This window comes from Cyprinodon variegatus, unplaced genomic scaffold, assembly GCF_000732505.1.
Source record: "Cyprinodon variegatus isolate N-32 unplaced genomic scaffold, C_variegatus-1.0 Scaffold193, whole genome shotgun sequence".
In the NCBI taxonomy this organism is placed as follows: Eukaryota; Metazoa; Chordata; class Actinopteri; order Cyprinodontiformes; family Cyprinodontidae; genus Cyprinodon; species Cyprinodon variegatus.
The window spans coordinates 565,633-573,948 of NW_015150646.1; the positions used below are offsets into that span (position 1 = coordinate 565,633).

Here is an 8,316-nt window from a genome sequence, read left to right on the forward strand (position 1 = left end):
GATATTGTTTTCAAAATGTTTTGTGTAGGGAATAAATAGTTTTGACTGTTAAAGAAATGCGAAAGAACGTTGCATGAGATGACATAACGAGTACGCTTCTGTTCCAGTACACATACGTGCTTGCGTGCTCGCGTTCTCGTCAAGTCCGATCTTCCTGCGTTCTCGCCAAGAACGGACTTGACGAGAACGCGAGTACGTACTCGCATTCTCGTGAATTGAGAAACGGCCATATATTGAGTGGCTGTCAGTACGCCAACAACATGCAAAAGCGCAAATGTATGTTTACCGACGATTTACAAAAGAGTTTCCCCGCTTTCAGACCGGGTGGAGACAAATGGGAGGCCTTGTGCACAGTGTGCAAAGCAGACACATATGTCTCTGTGTCCAATGGAGGTGCAAGGGATCTGAAATTCCACCTGGACACCGAAAGTAAAGATAGTCTATTGATATGTTTGTTCGTTTTTGGTACATTTTGAATAATTTTTGCTACACAAGAGGTATTTTTTGTTAATTAGCTCATTTGTTAATTTATTTTTTCCAATAGCCTACAGAGCAGACATTATTTTGTTCATTGCTGAGGCTGAGTATCATCTGTTATTGGGAGTTGAGAGTTAGTAACTTTTATTGTTAAGTGAGGGATGTTTAGATGAGACATTATTTCTTTCATTGTGCTATTCATTCATTACAGGAATTTTGAAGCATTTTTAATAAATACATTTTGAATGAAAGTATCAATTGTTATTGGAGTTATTGCTGTTGACTTTTACTGAAAAGCATTTTTTAATAAATCAACTGTAAATATCATGTTATTGTAGGATTACGTAGGTCTATGTTAAGTGAGTGCATGCCACAGACATCTCTATCTCTATGCATCCCCCACCCCGCTCCAAAGTGTGCTTGTTTTTCCAAAATCAAAATATGGTAACCCTAGATACTATGTTATCCTTCGTTTGTAAAATTGTTATGCAACAAATTCCATTGCTTGGCAACATTATGACACACTACATTGTACCAGTAAGTCAAGATATGCATGACTACAATATACTATATTAGCCAAGTTGCATTACATTACATGATATATGCTGGATATCTGCTAGATTTTGCTGTTATGCTTCACTTTACAACCTCAGATTGTTTAACTATGTTATGCAATATAATATGAAAATATAAGCATCTAAGATTTATGTGGGTTTATTTTAACACTGTTTAGCTAATTCAGAATGTCCAAACTAATTTGAACCAGGTTTAAACCCCTGCTCCCAAACCCACCAGGTTTACCAAACATTGTCTGAGCCCTAATCAAAACAATCCACCTCTAAATGCAGGACCTCCTAAATTACAATTTCTGGCCGATCACTGTCTTGTCTCTTTGCCGCCAACTTCCATCTTTTGTACATGTTTACATTTTTAAACTATTTTAATTTTTTTAATCATTAAAAAGTGCAGGTGACAACAACTGCCCTTCCTAGACCAGCTTGTATGTGCAAGCTGATGGAAAACTCAGACGATTCCATGAAATAGCACAATAAATGACCAAGAGTGTTAATATATTCTCCCCTTTTGCCTGTTTTATGTCTCATTTAGCAGAAAAGCAAACGAGAAGCATGCATGTGCATCTCAATGAAATAGATGGTAAAGAATAGGACTGTTTAGGCCCTTTAACTACAATTTTTTGCCATTCATTATCAGTAGATTCAGTTAATTTGTTAACATCACAAATCTTTCAATTTTTTAAAAGCAAAAGCAGATGTTTTTGGACATATGTCAAATCTTTTTAACAAAAATTTGAGTTATTTGGGTTAGACGGTTTGCAGGTAAAGCATCTCAACCAGAGCATTGTTGTTATGATTTTTCACATTTATTAAATGTCAAAAATTGCTGCAGTCCAAAAGAAGAAAAAAACATCAATAAGAACCTTTTGTGTAATAATCTTCCACTGTTAAAAAATACCTCACATTTTACAATTTAAAGTAAATTTGGACTCTTTGATATAATTCTTTCAGATTCCATGTGAATAATTCAAACTGTCCGGTACATGTGGCTGGTGAGTGCATATGCTCATGCTTAAATTGACACCGTATCTGCTGTTTGTTTACCAATATGGGAGCAACTACACTATATGTCAATCTGTGCTCTGTCTTAGGCTGAGGATGGGTTGGGGGAGGTGTGGTTGTTACTTCAGAGATACGGTCTCCTTTGTTACATCCCATGGCAACCTGAAACCTATCCTCTCATATTTCAACATCAAATTGCTCCTAAATTAGCAAAAACAAAAAAGCAAAATCAAGGATTGTTTTCATTTTTTACTCCATATAAAGCAAGACAAGTCTCATCTTTGCTAAATTAACTGAAATATTCAAAAAAAGAGACATCCCTTAAGACAGATAAGATGGAAACTTACCTGCAGTGGAGCGTTGTAATTAGCGATCTCTGAATCCTCCTTAAAACCTGCTTGGTGCTTTCCCTCACACACAGATTTACAAATCTTATCATGTCAGGGCAGATCACCTCTCGGCTCTGTGTCTTCAGGCCAAACCTTTGATATTCCAGAGCTATCTTTCTGTTCTGCCACACCTGATTCCTCTCCTCTCCTCCACCTGGTCCCTCATGAGGTGTCTCTTTGGCTGGAGCAGTAATTAAATCCTTAGTGATGAGAAGGTAACAGGCACACAAGGGACAGAAAATGACAGATCAGAGTATCTTTATCATGACTTAAAGTGCTCAGCTTGCACATTATGCCATTATGGTTCCTCACAGTCAGCGTGTTGTGGTTTAAAAATGTGAATCAGGGGGTCATTACTGACCGACGTACCGGCTTTATCTTTTGCTCTTGTTGATGTTAAAACAATCACATCTTACATAGACGATGGGAAATTTTACTGTATGAGGAGTTTATCTGACAAAAAAAGAAGACAGCTGTTATGCACAGCTGATATGAAAAATAATCCAGAGCTTATTGGTAGAGCAGGTTCTGATTAGAACAGGGAGTAAAACTGAACTTGTAAAAACAAGCAGAGAAGCACTCAAAATCTTACATGTAATAGAATTAATTTCAACCCCATATTTTCCTACGGTCAAAAAGCATTTATTGAACTTACATCTGGCTTTTTATTATAAAAAAATGCATGTAGACTAATGACCTAATTCTTTTTAAAAGTACATAAAAATTGTTCTGTTAGTTTCAGAAATGCATGTGTATTCTGGTTCAAGATCAATAGAGTAAAATAAAAGTGCTAAGGTACATGTTCACAGTAGGAAGAAGTAGTGTAAACAGGTTAGTTATTTACAGCTGCAAAAGACAGTACAGCCTGTACAGCGGGGCACCCATTCAATGCTTACTCAGCTATATTTAGAGAAACAACTTGTGTTGACTTGGCCAAAAAACTCTGTGGGATAAATCTCCTATGGTAAGAGCTTGATATAATTCTCCCTATACTGATAGTTCAGCCTGTTTCTTTAACAAGGCTCAGCTGAAAGCGTATGAGTAAATGTCTTGAAAGCAGAAAGGAAATCTCCTTTTTTGAAGAGGACAAAATGAGTAATTATCTTTCCTGCAGCGGATAAGTCTTTAAGTACACAGCATAGGTCAAGAGCTTTAGTTGACAGTCAATGGAGGAGGAAAGATGAGCGTGTGAACCAAGTTTGGAGGCCTTAGTAACAGCTGGTGGACTTTTCCTGCATGACTTCCTTTTACTCAAGTCTTTCCTGTCAGCACACTAAGCCAGCTGGTGCCAAACTAAAAATGAACAAATGCAAGTTCTATCATCCTAACAAAACTCCAGTCAATCAATCAATCAATTCATTTCTTTATTTTCAAGTACAATTTGCATTGTAATCGAGATTTCCGTTTCAGTACAAACCGTTCACATACATTGGGCTGGGGGTGGGGTGGGGGGGGCTAGCAGGGGGAACAATTTACTGAGGCCATGCGTGCCGCACAATGTTCCCATTGGAGCGTTCCAATAGGTGCCAAGGGGGAGGTTTGATAAGGGGGGGGGCAAATCCAAAATAACACTTAATGTTTTGAGAGCAGGCTGCACAGGGAATTTCTGTCAGCCTTCTGGTCTTTTCTTGCTAGCTCCACATGGCGTATCCAATATTCGAATTTGTTGGGCTTTTCCGCCTTGAAGCGAGCGTGCACGTCCAAGAGATTATCCCATCTCACCTTTGCGGTCAACCACCGCAGGCACGACTCAGCTCACGGTCCTGCTTGTTCACTGCCTTTGTGAGCGTGTCAACCATTGCCGGCAGCCTGATCAATGCCCAAATTGCTGCCGACATCCTCTGTAATTGTAGATAGATCAAGTATCCTCCAAATCCAAACAGAAGAAATCCCAGTATCATAAATCCGAAAAACCCATACATCTTCGACATCCTATAGTAACAACATTGTAAAACACACCATCCTACAACCCTTCGAGGAGTCCATGGTGTATCCCACGAAGTATGTCCCTGCAGGACAGGACAGGTCCCCTTTTCCCTGTCTTCCAGTTGAGAGAATTTGATCAATTGCATTAAGGGACCAGCTGACCAGATCCATTGTTTAAATCCAGGTGATATAAAGCGAGGGCTGTCTCTGAGATATTAATTTGATTTACTCTAATTTTTAATGACTCTGTTTTGATCAGAATGTTTTTAAAAGTTTTAACAAGCGTGGGACAAGTTAAAGGTTTTAAATCATATCTGGTTCAGAGTTACAAGAGAAAAATCTCTTTATTGGTTGTAAAATATTCACCACGAATCAACCCATCCATCCATTTTCTCCCGCTTAGTCCTTGTCAGGGTCGCAATGGGGCTGGTGCCTATTGTTGGGCAGTCTATGGGCGAGAGGCAGGGTACACCCTGGACAGGTCGCCAGTCTGTTGCAGGGCAACACACAAAGAGACACACAAAGACACATAGGCATGCACACACTCACTCACACCTAAGGACATTTTAGAGAAGCCAATAAAGCTAACATGTTTTTGGATTGTGTGAGGAAGCTAGAGTACATGGGTAGAACATGCAAACCCCATGCAGAAAGACCCCAGGCCAGGAATCGAACCCAGAACCTTTTTGCTGCAAGGTAACAAGGCTACCCACTGCATCACCGTGCAGCCCTTCTTCACCAAGAATGATCATTATATTAGTTGGTCACTCATTTTCCATCCATGTTTGTCCTGTATGTTCATATCTGGCGGTGATGGAGTGGAAACCTGTCCTTCGTATACCCTACTTATAATTAAAGTAGGCTCCAACTTGCCAAACCTTGCACGGGAAACTACAACAACCCACAGCTTTAAAAGACCAGCAGAACTTCACTATGGCACCAGATTGTATAACCTTCTGACACATTGTCCCTTTTTCAACCTACAGCAAATAACCTGGAACCTTTCTCAAATCTTTCTTGAATCCTTAGGCCAAAACAAGCAATTCCTAGTTACTAATTTCAGTTGTCCAATGCCTCTCCCAATTGTCTCTCTTCCTTTCCCCAACTCACTTACTTGCCTGTCTGGTTTTGCAAAGCTGTTGAAGGAAAAACCGACAACTCAAATCGAACCCAGATATTGACCATTCAAATAGCAGTTCCTTGAACTGCTCTAACCTTGTTGTTTTCTTCCTCAGATAACCTTCTAGACTGGGGTTAAGAACTTATCTTCTTCATCTTCAACCATGTGGCATTCTAACATTATTAACTTGAACAGGAAATATTACCTTAAGTGTGGTGCAGTGTTCTCAGTGATTTCCAGATGACACTATTGTCATGGTCTAAGAAAGTCCACCTCATCTGAACTCTAAGAGAGGATCCGGGCCTGAGCTGGTAGCAATCAGTGGTAGTAGCTAGTGGTTGAGTTTGGAAAAATAAAATAACCGTTGGTTTGTTTTCCAACTGATCAAGCTCAGAATTCCAAGGAACTACATTAACCCAAATTAAACTTTGCAGGTATTTTCCAACCGCAGAGATTGTGTATTTTAAAAATTTGACGGAAGCTTTTGAAGGAGGGGTGTGACCGAAATGAGTACCGTACATTTGGGTGTGCATCTGTTAGAAATAGAGAACAAGTTATTCAGCTTTCCCAGATCAAAACCTTCAAAATAAAAAAAATAAAAACTTTGATCCTTGCTGATTTTCAGATAACATAAGAACAACCTACAGTGTAGAACAACATGTGAGAATTCACCTAGAGCTTCAATCTATTAATTTCAAAGAGACACAATGTTGTTTTTAAAGCTTCAGGATAAGGGTTTCAAGGGTATTTCCAAACAATTCAACTTCATTTCATGTCAATCATTCCATGGCATGTTTTACCACTGGAAGGCTTTTAATACAGTTGCCAGTCTTGATACTAAGAGGGTTCACCCTAAGGGTAGATAGTGCAACTCCCAAAATATATTAAAAACCAGATATACACCTTAGACAAGTCTGTACCTGTTTAACACTACGATAATAGAATACATTTAGACAACTTAGGCCGATGGCAGAGTGGTTGAAAGCATCCTAGTGTCATATGAGCCATCTAGAAAATGTGGTAAACTAAAACAGTTTCAAAAATGAAGGTCCTTTGGATAATTATGTATATGTATATATATATATATATATATATATATACCTCTGGCAATGATTTTCCACTTGTGAAATTGATTGCCAATCAGGCTTGCCTCCTAAGTGGACAGTTTGATTTCACAAAAGTTTGATTTTATTGAAGTAGGGTTGGACGACATTTCAATNATTTTGTTTTTTGTTTTTTATGGTTAAACCAAAAACGAAAAAAGGATTTGTTTTTCATATATCAATTCTAAGCTCAGATCAAGAATACGAAATGGAAAAACGGACAGCAACGCAGAATTTGATTTTAATATTTAATCGGTACAGTTGACGTGACCCGGAAGTTTGGTGGAGCTTTAGCTAAAAAAACAATTGGCTTACCCCCACCACGTTCGATCAAGCTGCACCAGATAAGGCAGTCGGACCTATCAGCCATGGACAGTTACGCTCGAGGATCCAAGCGTGTGACTCTTAAGGAGGAGGACATGACAACGGAGAAAATCAGCAGGATTTTCCAGGTATAACTTTTTTCTTGAAACTTTTCTGTGCACTGTACTTTTAACTAGCAACAACAAACAGCGTTCTACCGTCGCCATGGTAGCCACTTCATCGCCCCACTGCCGCGCAAAGAGCTATTTCCGGGTCACGTAAACTGTACCGATTAAATATTAAACTCAAATTCTGCGTTGCTGTCCGTTTTTCCATTTTGTATTCTTTTAACCGAGCTTAGAATTGATATATGAAAAACAAATCCTTTTTTCGTTTTTGGTTTAACCATTACAAACAAAAAACAAAATAACCAGTCAATTTTTTATTTTTTGTTTTTTGATTGACAATTGAAAATAGAAAGAACGAATGATACACGGATTTGAAACTGTCAATGATTTTCCACTTTTGAAATTGATTGCCAATCAGGCTTGCCTCCTAAGTGGACAGTTTGATTTCACAAAAGTTTGATTTTATTGAAGTAGGGTTGGACGACATTTCAATAACAATATATATTGATCAAAAGGCATGTGGCGCAATAAAAAAAGGGTTGATAAAAGTTCTTTATAGAAAAACAGTTTTCCTTCCTTTTCATTGTAGCCTATTATGTCGGTTGATGCTACGGTCACCACTTCCCACCAACCAATCACAATTGCGGACCCAGGCACGCTGTCAAAAAGCGCCAGTCTCTTAAAGCTCAACACAGAGCATGTAAAGATGTAGCAGCAGGAGAGGTGAAAAAAATTAACCCAAAGAAGGGTTTCAGAAGCTCGCCAGTTTGGCAATAATTTTGGTTATAGCAAGTTAGACAGAAACTAAACCACAGTAATTTGTAAAATTTGCAGGGAGCCAGTAAAAACAAAGTCTGGTAACACAACCAACATGTTTTATCATCTAAGCCGATCATACCCAATAGAGAACGAGCTGTGTTGCCCCGGCGCGTTTCCACGTCGTCCGAGGAATCTTCAGGAACTTCTGCCAATACAAAGTAGACAAAGACAGCTTCCGTCTTTGTGATTTGAGTGCAGGGAATCAGCTCAAAATGAGCTGCATTCTGTGTCTTAGTACGCCACAACATCTGACCTCTGGTCAAGCCGCACATCCGAGCCCTACCTCAGCCTCTCAATTCACAGCATAAAGAGAGAATGGAACCTGTGAAGTAAGTGTCTAGAATCTTTTAGATAATTGTCAATATTGATCAATATGCATTTTTTTAATGATATGCCTTTTTTCCAAATCATCCAGCCCTAGATTGAAATTATATTGTGTTGCTTATGCGTTTCCTCTATTTTTTTAGGACTCTC

The 8,316-nt window shown here is 38.8% G+C and overlaps 1 protein-coding gene across 1 annotated transcript in view; it reads right to left on the bottom strand.

Annotated features, from left to right (window-relative positions):
• Positions 1 to 2,586, bottom strand: part of LOC107087754 (RING finger protein 222-like) — a 4,915-nt gene extending 2,329 nt beyond the window's left edge. The window contains exon 1 of the mRNA XM_015379491.1: positions 2,402 to 2,586. The gene's annotated coding sequence lies outside the window, so the exon portion shown is untranslated. The remainder of the gene's footprint in view (positions 1 to 2,401) is intronic.
• Between the last annotated feature and the right edge of the window lie 5,730 nt (positions 2,587 to 8,316).